The sequence below is a fragment of the Protopterus annectens genome, chromosome 16.part0, assembly GCF_019279795.1.
Source record: "Protopterus annectens isolate FY-2018-M chromosome 16.part0, PAN1.0, whole genome shotgun sequence".
Lineage (NCBI taxonomy): Eukaryota > Metazoa > Chordata > Ceratodontiformes > Protopteridae > Protopterus > Protopterus annectens.
In genome coordinates this window covers 139,763,603-139,781,102 of record NC_056750.1, presented here as the reverse complement: position 1 = coordinate 139,781,102, position 17,500 = coordinate 139,763,603, and the positions used below count along the sequence as shown (strand labels likewise).

At 38.2% G+C, this 17,500-nt stretch overlaps 1 protein-coding gene across 1 annotated transcript in view; it reads left to right on the top strand.

Annotated features, from left to right (window-relative positions):
* LOC122790696 (purine nucleoside phosphorylase) overlaps positions 1 to 17,500 on the top strand; it is a 759,528-nt gene that overhangs the window by 501,948 nt on the left and 240,080 nt on the right. The window lies entirely within an intron of this gene.

Sequence of the window (17,500 nt, the reverse complement as noted above, 5' to 3'; positions counted from 1 at the left end):
CATTGTCATTGGAGACAAGGCTTTGTACAGGAAAGCAAGAAAAATGCTTTACGTTTATCAAATGAAATATAAAAATGAGTCAATACCAAGATTATGTATTCCTCTCTCTGAAGGAGGTATGGGCATCCTCGAAATTGATTACAAGTATAGATCTGCAGTCATGGGAGTGGATACATATCTGATAACCTCATTAGATTCAAATATAGTTAGAGTTTTAAAACATGAGGAAAAGAAGTCCTTTAAATCATTTAGCAAAAGCGTCAAGCACGAATGGAAATCAAACCAGTAGACAAAAATCAAACAGCAACTGGATAAGTAAAAAAAAAAAAAAAACAGAATATAAGAAGGATCAGATGAAAAGAAAAGAAATGTGGAAAAGGCATAAATTTATTGGCAAGCATAGAAATCCCCTGGAACAAAGTCATGTTGATCAGGACTTGATGCACGAATGGTTAAGGAGAGGTGAGTTGAACCCAAAAGATGAAAGGTTAATAATGGCAGCCCAGGACAGTAGACCATGTGCATGTTGATTTATAATGTCCATTGAACATGTGAGAGATGCAGACAAATGCGGGTTCGGTAAAAAATGAATTGGAGACAGTCGCACATCTTCTTGCTGGGTGTGATACAGTCGTGACAGAGGGCCTGTGCACTGAAAGGCATAATAATGTGACAAAACTGTTACATTGAAGATTGTGCAAACAGTATAATACTGAAGTAGCTGAAAAACATTGGGAACATGAGCCACAAAGTATTATAGAGAATGATAAACTGTATACAACATGGGATCACTCCTTACCAACAATTCAAAAAATAGATGCAAGAAGACCAGATATGAAAAGAAATGAACAAAAGTAACACTGATCATTGAAACTGCAAAATTAACAAATGTAACACTGATCATTGAAATTGCAAAATTAACAAACGTAACACTGATCATTGAAATTGCAAAATTAACAAACGTAACACTGATCATTGAAATTGCAAAATTAACAAACATAACACTGATCATTGAAATTGCAATGCCCAGTGATTACAATGTCTTATGTACAGAGTGATACAAAGTCATGAAATACTAGGATTTGCAGGCAGAAATAACAGTAAGGAAGAAAGACACCCAGACAGTTCTAATAGTAGTAGGAGCAACAGATCTAATGAAAACCATCTTACAGTCATACTTAGATATGCTACCAATATGTGTAACTCCATGTGAATTACAGAAGGAGTCATTTCTGGGCACATTGCAGGTGCTGCAAAGAGCACTTTTGGCTAACATCACAAACTGAAATAATACTAATTTCATGAACTTTAATCATACCCTGACTTAGGAAGGGAGTCCATTCCTGTTACGGTATTACAACACTAAAAGAACTGGTGAAATTAAACCAGAAGATCATACAGGAATGAGAGATGTACAAATTGGTTCTCTGAGACAGCAGTTGTTGCTTAGAATAGACTACCCAAATATATTAAAGCAAGAACTAATTTAGATATTTAAGCACAACTTAGGCATCTGTTATGCAGATGAAAGTGTATTGTCAGGCTAGAAGGGCTTTATTGCTCATGCATGAAATACTTGCATGTATGTACATGGATCTTTTCTTGGTATATAGATATTATTCTGGGAGAAAAGTATTCCATTCCAAAGTGGACAAAAAGCAGATGGCAACAGAAAGTGCCAAAAAAGAAAGAATATAAAGATTGTGACTGGAAGAAAAGTAAAGAAGACTGAAAAAACTGAAATATAGTAGCAAGTATAAGAAACTGCTAGAAAAAACACACGTGGATTAAGATTTGATGCATGAATGGCTAAGGGGAGAAGAATTTAAACCAAAAGATGCAAGGTTAATAACGTCAGCTTAAGACAGTGAACTATAGACATGCATATTGTTTTACAAACTCTACAGAAATAGTGGGAAATACAGATAAATGTTGGTTCTCTAGTACAGAATTAAACACATTTGCAGTCCTGTTGCTTGTTGTGATATACTCATGACTGAGGGTATGTACACTGAAAGACACAGTAATGAAGCAAGGTTGTTATACTGAGCAGTGCAGAAACATTAACGTGTACATGGCTGAGAAGCATTAGAAGCATGAATCACAAAGCATTACTAAAAATGAAACGTAATAATGAACATGGAGATCATCCAATATCAGCAGTTAAGGAAGTAGAACCAAGAAAACCCCATATCATAGCTGAAGATAAAAGACATAAGAAGTATTGATCAGCGAAATAGCTACACTTAGTGATTATAGTGTCTTATCTGCTGAACGACATAAAGCTTTAAAGTACCAGGATTTGCAAGCAGACACTAGATCAATGTGAAATAAAAACACCCAGATAACTGCAATAGTAATAGGAACAACAGGGCTATTAAAAGGATTTCCAAGCATACCTCAGTATGTTGCCAGTACAGCTAACTCCATATCAGAAACAGAAGGAGGCAGTTGTGGTTGCATTGCAGGTGCTGAGATAAGCACTGTTGGCAAACATGTAAGATTGCAGTAATACTAACTTCACAGATGTAAATCATACCCTAATTTAGGAAAGGAGAAGTAATCCAACAAAGGTAGAGTCAGGTCTGGTATCCCACCTGTGACCCAGAGGGTAACAGGACTAACAAGAAACAGAATACAAAAGATTAGTCCAGATAAAATCCCTTTAGCTAGCAGATTTAAGAGACTCTGTTTCTGTTGGTCTCCCTGTGGGAGGAAGAAAGACGTCTTGTTAAAGTTTCAAGTAGTTCATTAAGTTTTCACCTTTATAACTGCATAACCTCGGTGGTGTGCCACCTTTGGAGGACATGACAACACCTACTAGGAGAGGAGATCATAGTTGTAGAACATGGACATGGACATATGTGGACTAGCTATAAAACAAAACATATTGGTTATGCAATATACAACAAGATGGAGTTGCACTGGGCTACCAAGACAGTGATGCTCACATATGGACACTGGCTTACCCCAATGATGAGCAAAGTGAGACAGGTTAAGACAAACCTGGGCATGTCAGAAGCTGGGATAAGTAACATACAGAGGCTCATATGGAGATGTAAACAATGGGGGTTTCATGGCTTCAAAGCCTGTAGGGGTGAAGAGATGGTGGGTGTGCACTGATGACACAGGGTGATGGACTATGTTGATGAGGGGATCTACATACAGACATCTACAACACATTTCTCTATGGTGCAAACACACACCATATATGTAGGACAGGGTTCAGTGAGTGGGGGAGGTAGTTCTGGTGTTGTGGGCTGTCATCACATCAATACTGTTTTTTATATATATATATATTGTCACTTTCGTGTTGGTACACGAATAAATGAGACTTTGTGGGATCTGTTTAAGCAGCTTTATTCTATACAAACACATCACTGTAAAGGCTTATTGACTATGATTTAAGTAACTTATATACAAACTAACTACTGCGATCAGACATCCTCGCTCACTGGATGCTTCTACAAAATGGCACTAGGGATTGCACGTGTCTGGAATTTATAAGTGCACATACAGCCTCAAATGCTTCTTAAAGACATAGCAGACACACACATACATACACACACACACACACACACACACACACACACACACACACACACACACACACACACACACACACACACTCACACACATGCTTTACACTCTGATCCCCTTCCTCCCTCTTTGAGAAACAGACCATGCAATTTGTCATGAGATTATTTAGCATGCAGAAATCACAGGTCATCTAAAGACATGCATTATACAATTTATTTTATTTTATTTTACATTTGTTAACCGTGGATGTCTGACTGAGCCGAAAAGGCCCTTTTTCAGCAGAGGCCCGGAGAGAAAAGTTCCACGATACATTTAGATATTTAGACATGATCAGTATACACGCAAATTACAATAGACATGTTTTTACAGTAGTATGCAGCACATCAACAGTTACAGTGGAGAGAACAAACAAGAAAATCTTAATTTAAAAATAAAGGTAATTAATAGATTTGTGGTGTACAGCTGAAATTTGGAACATAGGTAGAATACATACATAGTACACAGGTACAGTACATACATTGTACATTAGCCAGTGTTTGTGAGTAAGAGTGAAAACTATTATCAAGTACTGTAGGTTTAGTATGTGTACCTATACTAAGTACGCACACACACACACACACACACATATATATGTATGTATGTATATATATATATATATATATATATATATATATATATATATATATATATATATATATATATATATATATATATATATATATATATATATATATATATATATATATATATATATATATATATATATATATATATATATATATATATATGTATATATATATATGTATATATATATATATATATATATTTATTTATTTACAATCAGGTCCACGTTGCTGTCTATTTCACACTAGGCTCAGAAACTCATCCATATTGTGTGACATAAAATTGGGAATCAGATTTAGTAATTGGGACAGCCTCTGTAAATGGTTGACCTGTAGAGTGTTTGAATTCCTTTCTGGAACAAAATTAGACTTTTGAACACATTCTGGTCTGGAAACCATGTCTGACTCATTCTTTGATTTTAGAGTTTGTATCACAGATGCAGTGTTGTGATTGCAATGATGATGATGATTTTGGTATAGGAAGAAGATGTTTGCGATTACTCCTATACTTCACACCCTCGCAGCTTACCAAATAGGATCTTGGCTCATCACAGATGCCTGTAATGTGTCCTATTTGATCAAAACCTTTCGTTGTCTGAATTTGTACCATCTCTCCTTCCCTCAACAAACGAAGTAATCTGCTCGATTTGTAATAACTAGATTTCTGGATATTACGCTTCTTAAACAACTGAGCCTTGATGGTTTTATTGTTCTTAGAATTAGGCTTCAACAAACTGGATGAAATAGGTAGCATAGTTCTAGTTTGTCTAGAAAGTAGTATTTGAGCAGGTGAGCCAAAAATATCATCCTGAGGAATATTTCTGAGATTAAGTAGATTCAAGAATACATCGGTATTGTCGTACTTTGACTTTTTAAGTAATTGCTTTGCACTCTGTACAGCTTATTCAGTTAAACCTTTGGACTGCGGATATTCAGGACTTCTACTGACATGTACAAAGTCCCATTCTCTTGCAAATTTCTGACACAACTGACAAGTAAATTGAGTACCATTGTCAGAATTAAATTTGTGTGGACTACCATGGACTGAGAAATGATGTTTTAACTTAGTGATAACAGCTGTTGGAGTTAAACTTGGTAGCAGATCAATCTCAAACCATTTTGAATAAGAGTCTACCAAAACCAAATAGTGTTGATTGTTCCACTCAAAGATATCAGTTGCTACAGTGGACCAGGGTAGTTTAGGAACTGGACTTAGCTGAAGTGGTTCTCTTTGCAAATGCACTCTGGCACTGTTGCGTACTGAACAAGAAGAAAGAACTCTATCAATATCCTTTGATAATGAAGGCCAAAATACTAGTTCTCTTGCTCTGCTCTTAGTGGATAACAAACCTGTGTGACCACAATGCAAAATTTGAACATATTCTTGCTGTAAGGAGGCAGGAACAACAATTTTAGGACTTTTGTAAATAATACCATCTCCCATCAACAATTCATCTCTGTAAGGAAAATATGATTGCACTTCAGGTGATGCACTAGATTGCTTTGATGGCCATCCAACATTGATGTAGTAATTAAGCTTTTGTGAAACAGGATCAGTCATAGTGTTGTCTCTCAACTCATCAAGTCTAGTGGTGGAAAAATTATGCACTGACATTACATCAAAGTCAAACGTTTCATCAAGCTGTTTTGTGGTATTTCTAGGCGATCTGGATAAGGTATCACCCAGACAGAGCAATTTACCTTTAGTGTAGATCATTTTGAAATTGTATTTTTGCAACTTGAGTATCATTCTTTGTAATCTCGCTGGAGCAGAATGCATAAGCTTCTTTAGAATTGTAACAAGAGGCTGATGATCAGTTTCAAGCTGGATAGCTTGACCATAAATGTAATCATGAAACTTGGTTTGATGACCATGCACTGGCCCAGCAATCAGGGAGCCTCAATCCTCACCACCAACACCAGGGAGGTCATCTCCTAGAAGAGGAAATGTTAACTAATACACACAATAAAGTACAATTTCCCTTAAGTGCACACAGAGATTACAGTCAGTCTGGGGCTGGTTGCACACTTGCTCACCAGGTCTGCAATAAGACTCCCCTTCTCGGCTTAGGTTGGGAGTGCCTTCTGTGTGGAGTCTGCATGTCCTCCCCATGGTCGAGTGGGCATTCGAAAGACATGCGTTGAATGGGCGTGCCTTCGTTGAAGGTTGGGCATCGGGCTGGCAACTCGACACCATAAAAAACAACTGCCAATCATTAGAGAACCGGAGTTCCACTGTGGCGACCCCTAACTGGGAAAAGCCGAAAGACAAGCAACAACTGGCACAGTTATAGGGTCCAGGTTTCAGCCTAACTGAGCAAGCTAAAACCTCCAGTATCCTCTCTGTCCAACCAGTGCTTCATGTCCCTGCCAAGTAGCTGACACAACACACACACACTTTGAGATAAGTATTTATACAACTTCACAGACACTCCTGGAAAAGGCTGACACAGATTCTCCAATTGTGCCCCTTTACCCAGACTATATGGTAGTAATTACCGCCACCACCCAGTTAATAATATCAGCTACTAAAAGGCTCTTAAAAGGGTGTCCAATTATTACTGTGCAATATTAATATCCAATGGTAGTATGACTAACAGTCAAGGCTTACTTTAGAGTGGCCTATTACAATAACCTCTATAAATATGCAATGCACTCTAGAGCTTATCTCTACACAAATCAGCCACAGGTAGAAGGTTTTAAAAAATATTTAATAATAAATAATTAAAACACAAGACAAAACGACTACACCACAGAGATATCTAAGAGTTCAGAGATCACACAGAAACTTAAAATAATACAGTAGGACAGGTCTGATTTCAAAGAAAAATACCTAATTAATCTTTACTAGCTTTAACTATTCCTACAAGAAATCACAGTACTAAAACTTACATATGAGCATAAGGCAGAGTGCTGGTAAGTTGGATGTCCAAAGTCAAAACGCTTTTTGGTCTCTTGTGAGGAATAGTATTTAGACATTACTAACAAACATGTCTCTTAGGCCCTCCCAAAATTACATCATTTTTGACACTTAGGTTTTCCTAGTATTCACATTGCATCATCTTAACACCTGGTCTGAGTTCCCAGGCCACAAACTGCATTATTTAGCAATCTAACACCTCCTCAGAAACTTACAATACAAAACATTTCACATGTATATGCTAGCAGAAACCAGAGCATTAAAGCACCTTCCACATCTAAATTCTAGTCATAAACTTTAGCCTTAAAACAATGGGCATGAAATCTTCATCCAGCCACCCTGGAGCCAAATTCTAACATGAAAGGGTACAACATGCTTCACTGGGCCAGTAGAATGCAACGTTGTCACATATTTTGCAGTTCCACATTTCACAGTATTCTTTACACTCAAGAAACATGCCTGTATTTTGCATTTATTAACAAATGCCAGAATTATATATCAAATTCTCTTTGACTAGGCTGACAGCCTTCGACCATCTCTCCCCAATCGTCACACTTGGAACATGCAAAAACTCTTTCCAAAAGCTCTTTCTCTATTTGAGCATAATGCATTCCAGTTTGAGTCAGTGTCCTAGATGCATAGGCTACTGATCTGCCCTCTTGAAGAATAACTTCACTTAGACCAAATTTTGAAGCATCACAGGAAATGGCTCAATTATTTACACTTGTGGCATTGCTGTCCAAATGTTAAACACTTCTCTCTTTTAGATTCATGATTTGCAACACAGTTGCAACAGTTGACAATAAAGCTAGACATGGGTTTTGCTGACTCACGTTTGTGTTGCACTGATCTGGCTGTGGAGCTTGCACTTTTTCTAGAACTTTCTGGAAAGCTTCAAACCTTCTTTGGAAACCCTGTGGCTACCCCTTTCTTAGGCCTGTTTCTGTTTGCCATGTGTTGCATACTATCTACGTTTGCTCTGGAGCTCATTAAAACCATGCTTTTGTCACTCGTAAGCATACTAGTATACCTTTCTGTCACCTCATGGATCTGACAAATCTCTGTTGCTTTACTTAATGTCAAGTCACTGTCATGAAGTAAAATCTTTCTCACTTCAGCACTATTAATACCACACACAAGTCTGCCCTTTATCTACTCATCTTTCACATCAACAAACTGACATGTTTTATCTTTCTTTCTCAAGCCAGTTATTCTAAGCTACAAACTTTTCCCCTGGTTTTGATCTCTTGTGTAAAAGAAATGTCTCTCTAATGTAATATTCATCTGGGGGTTACACATTTCTCTGAACTTGTGCTTCAAACACTTAGGGCCTTCTCTTGATTCACCTTGCACAACAATATGGCGGTCTGCATCTTCACCTTCATACACTGCTGGTGCATATAAAAATGAACATTCTCTTTCTATGGCCTCAGATCCTGCTAGATTTAACAAAATGAATGCCCTGATATGTGCATCTCTAGCTGCATAAGCTGCTTGTATGAAAGTATTGTACTCATTCAGATAGTCCCCAATTTTTTGCAATATTCTGATCAAATACAAGTAGTTGAGGTTTTTGAAATCTTTCTGCCATATTAACACATACTAGCGAAGGGTCTTGCAAATACGTATGAATATATTCACACACACACACACACACACACACACACACACACACACACACACACACACACACACACACACATATGCATACGTAATTGGTATAAACACAATTTGTTCGACGCTTTTGTACTTTGTACTTTGTACTTTCTCTCTTTGAGCTTATTGGAATTGTGTGAATGAACAACCTCGTAGTACTTTCCAATAACTGGACTTTGCAAAATAAACTTCTCAGGCTTCTCGATGCTTTATTGCACTTTGTGAAATAGCTTTTTAGATTTCTTGATGCTTTACTGTACTTTGGAAATAGCTTTTTAGATTTCTCAATGTTTTAAGAAATTTTACAGAATAACTTTTCAAACTTTTCGATGCTTTACAGAGCTTTACGGAATAATTTCTAGGACTTTTGCACTGCTTTCTGAAATCTTCGATTGATAAAAGCAGAAATGCTGAAATCATTTACTTTCAGAATTTGTAAAGGCAAAACATTGATCATAACTCATAATTTACTGCGGAATTAGTAAAGGCTAAAGTAGTTGTTTGGAACTTTATTGATAAATGTAGGCATGCTACAGTCATGCACCATCATTTGTCAAAGTAATTTTAAGAAACATTCAAGAATTTTACAATTCAACTGACAAATTCACAAGCACTGTAATACTCTTGTAATCTCTTGTAAGAAACACCTTTTGTCAATGCAAGAAACATATCAAGCAACTGTGCAATGCGAATAAACTAAACTTCTGTTGCCCAAATTCAATATCTTTTGAAGTGTCTGCACTTTGCAAACAACCACATGCAGTATACTGAAATGTCCCCAAAATGGCGGTACCTTGCTAGGCAACACCTTACAGTACAAGAAGCACTTTGTAATAGTGGTACTTTGCAAATAGACACACCCAGCACAAGAACCTTTCTTCGAATAACTATGCTCTGACTGGATTTTACAAGATAGTTGCACTGTGCACACAGTGAACTCTTTGAAATACATGCATGGTAATAAGCACACACTTTAAGCACCTTTACACACTCTGAGATACTTTGAATAACATTAATTATGCCCTTGATACAATAAAAACTCATAGTTATTCCCAAATACAGCACTTTGCCCAAACACAAGCAGTCGTCCTGCCTTATTTTTGCTTACTATGCCCTTTTTTCTTTTCTTATTATATTTGTGTTGCTCACTTAAGCCCTTTTTTTATGCCCAACGTCCTTCTCATGTGCTTGTTTTACTCTAAACATGCCTACTTCTGCCTTAAACACACTCGTTCTGCCTTAAACGTACTTGTTTTGCACTCTAGAGCCAATCATTTTGTCAAATACTTTATCTTAAACATTTTCTTTAGTTAAACTTTTTTTGTACTTTCTACTTGCCTGATAATGCAGTTTGTGCCCTTGTAATACCCTTTTTTGCTTCTTTTTGCATAGAGTAAATAATTCTTATTATTTTTCATTACCTTTAATTCTTTTTGGCTGTGTTTGTACTGTTTTCTCTTGGTTTTACCTTCGCTATCATCATTACATCTCATGGCTCCGAATGTTCTTCTCTTTTCCATCCCGGTTCTGACACCATGTAGCTTTCATGTTGGTACACGAATAAACGAGTCTTCATGGGTTCTGTTTAAGCAGTTTTATTCTATAGAAACACATCACTGTAAAGGCTTATTAACTATGACTTAAGTAACTTATATACAAACTAACTACTGCAATCATACATGCTCACTCACTGGCTGCTTCTGCAAAATGGCACTAGGGATTGCATGTGTCTTGAATTTATACATGCATGCACAGCCTCGTATGCTTCTTAAAGACACAGCAGATACACGTTACACTCTAATCTACATATATATATATATATATATATATATATATATATATATATATGTGTGTGTGTGTGTGTGTGTGTGTGTGTGTGTGTGTGTGTGTGTGTGTGTGTGTGTGTGTGTATATATATATATACACACACACACACACACACACACACACACACACACACACACACACACACACACACACACACACACACACACAGGCGGCCATGGTGGTGCAGCGGTTAGCGTTGTCGCCTCACAGCAAGAGGTTCTCTGGTTCGATTCTCAGCTGGGGTGCCTTCTGTGCGGAGTCTGCATGTCCTCCCTGTGATCGTGTAGGTTTCCTCCGGGTGCTCCGGTTTCTTCCCACATCCCAAAGGCATGCTGTAGGTGGATTGGACACTCGTAAATTGGCCTTAGGTGTGAGTGGGTGCATGTGTGTGCCTTCTGTGGAAGGTTGGGCACCAGGCTGGCAACTCAACACTGTAAAACTCCACTGCCAATCATGAGCGGACAGGTGATCCGCTGTGGTGACCCCTAACCGGGAAAAAGCTGAAAGAAGAAGAAGACACACACACATGCACACACACACACACACACACACACACACACACACACACACACACATACACACAATGTAAAATGCAGAGACACTGCAAGGCTACAAGAACAAGAGTGCAGAAGATCAAATGTAGAAGATCAAGCCAGGTATATATATTCTAAACACGGAAAGCTACACTCACTATAGTGCTATCTCAGAGTTGGTATACATGATTCATAGGTAGAATTAGTTTCTTTTATGTTTTTGCAGGGGGGTAAGCCCCCTTCACCCCCATGTCCACCCCACACCCCCTGCAAATTATATATACCAACTTGCTGCATACCTTTTTCCAAGAAAGAGAGATAGAACAGTTAGAGTGGAAATGATATATTACCTTTCAATCCCATACACCGTTTCATTTTTTGGTAAATCATTTAAGATTATATTTGGTCAATAATGCCAGTCATAAGAACTCCATTATAGTTCTTTTTGTTCAGAAAATGCATGTCAATGCAAAATCTGTTGTTCTATTAACTTTAAAAATGAGTGTACTCTGCCATGTATCTATCTTCAATTTACAGAACATCCCTGATTTTGCCTCATGTTTATGCTCTGCTCATTGTTAACTTCCTTTTCTATTCTTTCTAGTAAATCACTGATGAGTCCATTATGTCAGTACTGTCATGCATTATAATTTCATGGTTCTTATTGTTCAAAAAATGCATTAACATGCAACACTTGTTGTTCTGTTACCTTTTTGTCTGAATTACAATTGTCTGGCAATTGTGAGGCTCTGAACTGTTAACAAACTCCTTCCTGTACTCCAGAGTACAGGGTTTGAATCCTTCCACCTCCATTTGTCTGTTGTGTGACTTTGAGCAAGTCACTTAACCAGACCATGCTCCTTGGTCACCCCTCCAAAGGAACACCTTATTCAGTGGGTTTATCCAATTAACAAATACATAAAATAAAATATTTAAAATTTGTCCCTTTTTAGTGCCTATGCTTCCTCACCCTTATTATCTTTGGCTTTGTCAACAATTCTTCTGCAAAGAAGTAGAAGTATTTTTGTCAGTTTCTTGTATGATTTGTGGATTTCTTGCAATTTGTTGTAGAGTGCGGGTACCAAATAATGGCAGGCATCTGAGTTTCAGACTGTGAGTCCTTCAGAAAATTATTTCTAATGCAAAGCCTGTTATTCTAGCAACCTTCTAATCATATAAGCAAAATTTTAAAATGAGTTTATGATTTTTGGGTTCATAGGTTCCTAGGTTCATAGGTTGGTACTAGGCTATCAGCCCTAGGGCCTATGCAAGCCTGGCCATAACAATTCCCCTGGATATTTCTTCCTACAATATTTACTTCTCTGGACCCCTGTCTAGCAGGGTGACTGGCATGATCCCTGGGGTGAATTTCCTATCTCCCATCCAATCATCAAGGTTCCTTTTGAAGAGGGCCAAGGAGGCGCTCTGCTTGACATGTATGGGCAGTCTATTACAGAGTATGGGGAGTGTCTGGGTCAGGAACCTATCCCTCCAGCATGTTTTGTTCATTGTGATGACAAGGTTTGGATCCCTGGAGCGTGTGGCTCTGAGGGACTGGAATTTCTTTAAGTAGAGCATGTCCAACAGCTCAGGGTTTGACATGACCTAGTATGTTAAACAGAGATCGCCTCTGAGTAGACGATATGCCACAGAGTATAGCTGGAGTTTTTTTAGACAGTCTTCATTCTCTGATTCAAGAGCTAAGAAGAGAGGAGGTACAATGGATTGCACTATATGGTTCTGACAACTGTGAGCTGAGATACATTCCTGGGCCATTATTTTTGTATTTATTCATTCACTTGATATCAAGCAGATATCTGAGGTGTACAGTCATACAAGCATTTGTAATTAGTAAGATATATGTCTAGGCTGTTATTTATGTATTTATTTATTTTTTCTTGATATCAAGCAGATATCCAAGGTGTACATTCATACAAATGACTGTAATTGATGGTCACATCTTTGTGTATGTGTGTGTGTGTGTGTGTGTGTGTGTGTGTGTGTGTGTGTGTGTGTGTGTGTGTGTGTGTGTGTGTGTGTGCAGATGGCACAGTTCTTAAACGTTCCTAACTTTTTCTCATATTTGTGGTCTATCGCTCATATCATTTGTGGCTTCAGGTTAAGTGCTGTAGTCTATAGTCGCTAAATGACAAATATGTGAGCTTCAGATTCATTCCCTTCAGAAAATTCTTGCTAATGCAAAACATGTATATTGGCAAATTTAAGAACAACAGCAATATTAAAATCTGTTCCTGGTTTGGGTCTTTGTCCCTGATTCGTGACATAAGAGTTTGGGTGGGCATGGGGCTACTAAAAGTTATATCAGATTTGTTCTCACACCAGCAAACTGAAATGCAGTTCTATGTCATTATTTAATTATTCAATCACAAGCAAACATCTGAGGCATACACATTCATACAAGGGGCTGTAACTGATGGTGGTGTGTGTGTGTGTGTGTTTGCGTGTGCGTGTGCATGTGTGTGTGTGTGCATGTGTGTGTGTATCTGTGTCTGTGTCTGTGTGTTTGTAGACAGCACATTTCTCAAATATCCCTGATTTTAACTCGGATTTCTGGCCTGTTCCTCATAACATTTGGGATTTATTGGAAAGTATGTGGTTTGTAGTCACTAAATGGTAAAGATATCAGATGCAGGTGTTATACTCTTCAGGAAATGCTTGCTAATATGAAACATGTTATACTGGCATCTTTAAACAAGAATAGCAATATTAAAATCTATTACTGATGTTTGGTCTCTGTCTCTATTCTTGCAATAAGTGGTTGGGTTTACACTCTATTTCTTCTCACACCAACAAGGTAAAATACAATTCTAGGTGGTTATTCATTTGTACATTCATTTGATCTCAAGCAAAGATCTGAGGTGTACACAGTCATACAAAGGGACATTATTGATGGTCATATGCGTGTGTGTGTATGTATATATATATGTATGTGTGTGTGTGTGTGTGTGTGTGTGTGTGTGTGTGTGTGTGTGTGTGTGTATGTATGTAAATATTTGATTTCTGAGTAGTTATGGTGTAAATGAAGGAATCAACTGCGGCAAATAGGAGGATCATCATATGAGTTGTGTTCACTGGGTACAGTCCTTGGTTCCTTTCTTTTGTTAACAGTGTGTTTTATTTGGTTGTGAACAAACTGGGCAGCATGAAGTCTATGACTTTAGTATTTTAAGTATAAACACATCTTTAATTTAGGTTGTTTTTTTGCGGGCACACAGAGGTAAAATGCAGTGTGTCGAGCTACACGAGTTTGTCTGATACTTACTGTGTGCAGGTAAGGTTTTAAGCTGTTAATAAGCTGCTTCCAGTAGTACAGGGTTTGTTTTTCTCAGTCTTTGTCTGCTATGTGACTCTGTCCAAAAAGACATCACAATGATCCCTATTTTGCTAGAATGTTCATATTTTCAGACCTGATTTACCTCTGCACCTGATGTACCTATTTTTGAAGGTACCTCCTATTTTTCACAATTGATTTACCCATTCTCTCAATTTTCTTAATCCTCCCTCATCACACATGATATTTGAAGCTGTCTAATACACAGAAAACCATACTACATGAGCAACATGCTAGTGGTACCAATCATATAAAGAGAGAGGGCATACATCTTACACCTCCTATTTTCAGAAGCAACAATAAATGACCTTGTGTTGTATAATTTTGCAATCCAGTTATTAAAGTTTACAGATTTTGCACTGCCTCTTTAATAATGTGCTTATATTTTCCATTATTTTGTCACTGTGCTTTTTAAACATTTGTTGCTCAAAGGTAGCTCAAATTCCTCCTGGAAGAAGGAAGAGTTATGTTCTATTTGGTATTCGGATTTTATTCTAATTAGGTGTCCAGAATTTTGGCTGTAAACATCTATTTTTCAAGGGCTTTTGTAACCATATTCAGTGTCTGCGGTCTATGAGATATTTTCCAAGTCACTTAACCAAACAGTGATCCTGAGCTACCCCTAAAAGTGGAAATTTTAGTCTAGTGGACCATCCCAAGCTGTTAATAAATGCATTACACATTGTATTTTGAATTCCTGCACCCCTTTTATAGACCCAAACAGGTGCTTCAATATATGTTATTTGACTATGAATCCCAGCACATCACTTGCACTTTAATGGCTTCTCAGATACATTTTCAGTAAATGTGAGCTTCAAGGGAAGAGAAATTTACTGTTGCTCATGATAAGTCTGTTTTCAATGTGAGAGTTTTTTTGCTTTTGTTTAACAAGTGGCTGTCAGTATTTTGTTATAAAATTAGATTTAAAAGCTTTAAATTAAATCCAAATTTCTATTATTGTAAAAATAAGGAAGATAAGAGTTTGCCACTAACAGGTTTGAATTGTGTTTTATGGTAACTGGGAAGAGATAGACAAGTAATGGGATATTGATATGCATTAGGGTCACAGTCCATCACTCTCCCTATGGCCCCATTTGACCGTGATCCGGCTGAGGGTACAACTCATGTTTGTATGACAACGTTGAAATACAGAAAGAACTGCAAACCCCTGGTGCATTTCCTCTCATTTCTATCCTGTGGAAATTCTGCTTCTCTGCTGCAGACAGAAGTTAAGCTGTTCGAATACTGTTACAGCTGCTACTTTTTTTACAGCATATTTTGGTTTCTAACATGGTAGATCAGTGGTAAGTATCCCTAATATATACCACTTTGCACCATATGTAAGCCAAAGATGCTCAATGTTTGCTGATGTGTTAGAACTGCTATGATTCATAGATGCACATCAGTGCAATAAGATGTAGAGACAATCAACTGCATGTCACCAGCATGTTGCGCAAATTGACTTGTGCATGCATACTGTGTGTTTACATGCATTCTACTAAACAGTGACACTAAAGTGACCTAAGGCTACAGGTAATTCAGTGGCACTAACATAATATAGGGATAATTCAAAGTGCTGTACAAAACTGTGAATCAGAGGCTGAGATACTGGTTTGCTGTATAATTATGGCAACAACTACTGATGTCAGGACCTTATCAAGTATGCCTGCCTGCTGTGTAGAGGAAAGTAAAACAATGCTGCACATCGAGTTCAAGCAGTGGATACTGGTGACCTTATGTAGGTCCATTTTATTAGGTGGATTCCTGACTCTACCTGGCAAGGCAGTTGATCAGTGTGACTGGCATGCCACCTAAGTACTGAGCAGTGTGGAAGCACTTTTACAATGGCTTGTACCACTGCTGTTCTAAAGATCTCTAGACATGGGAAGCAGAGGCACATGTCACAAATGCACTGAATGGAACCATAAGTGTGTGTCATTGGTTGTGTGTTTTCTACTGTCAGTGCAGACTTTCAGAGCATTGATCCTAATAAAGGATATTTCCTCTGAGAGAGTCCATAATGTATCATGTTAGCTGCTGTGGGCTTTTTGCTGTTCTTGGCAGTAATATTGTTCTGGCACCATGATGCCTGTTGGAGTAGGGTACATGCCTGTGTCTTTGTGTGATTCTGGCCACCATGTCATGCTTCTGCTTAACTGGATGTATATATGTGGCAGTGTGGATGAATTTGCTTCAGTGCACATACCTGTGGCAGTGAACTTTATTTGTAGAGCTGTGGCCATCCTGTCCTGCTTTTGCTTTAGTATACATGCACGTGGTAGTACAACATATGTATCAGGCTGTGGGCACCATCTCAGGATTCTTCTTGCTTCCATATATACATATAACTTTAGCTTTGCACTGTTGCCTATATCTCCATCATACCTGTATGCCATGACTTGTATGTTCTTTGTGTCTATCATCATGGGCAGAGTGGGAGGATAATGATACTGTCTGAGACACGAATCAGCACAGGCTTAAGACAGAGTGGGCTTAGTGGGCTCCTATTTTGTCTTCTATTCAGAACTCCATATCAGCTGTGACTCATCATCACTAATGACATGCTTTGCTTTTCTTTGCTTTGGTTTGTGTCTATTTTATGCAGGTCATGATTGCACTTCAGAGCCATAGGAATGTCAGCCACTACCTGCCTGTGGCTTTTCCATAGCTGTGGCTGAGGTGGGTGAACAGGGTAGGAGTGTTTCACTCACTGGGAGAGTCTAGATCCTTACCATCAGGTAGTCCACCACCAAACTGCTCACAATCTCAACAGCCAGGGCTGGAGTTGATAGTGATGGTGGCAACTGACCAGGTATGGACACACTGGATCACTTCACATGAACCTCTCCTGTAGTAGACTATAGATTCATTCAACCAGCTGATCCATGCCATCAGTCCACCAGAAATGGGTATAGCCTGTGCCACTGGCCCACTGGTGCCAGAACCTCCATTTACAGGATTCCAGTATTATGATTCTGGGGCAGTCTGCAGCTACACCACTGCCCATACCCTCCATATCACCAACCATTTGTCTGCCCTCTGTTTCCCT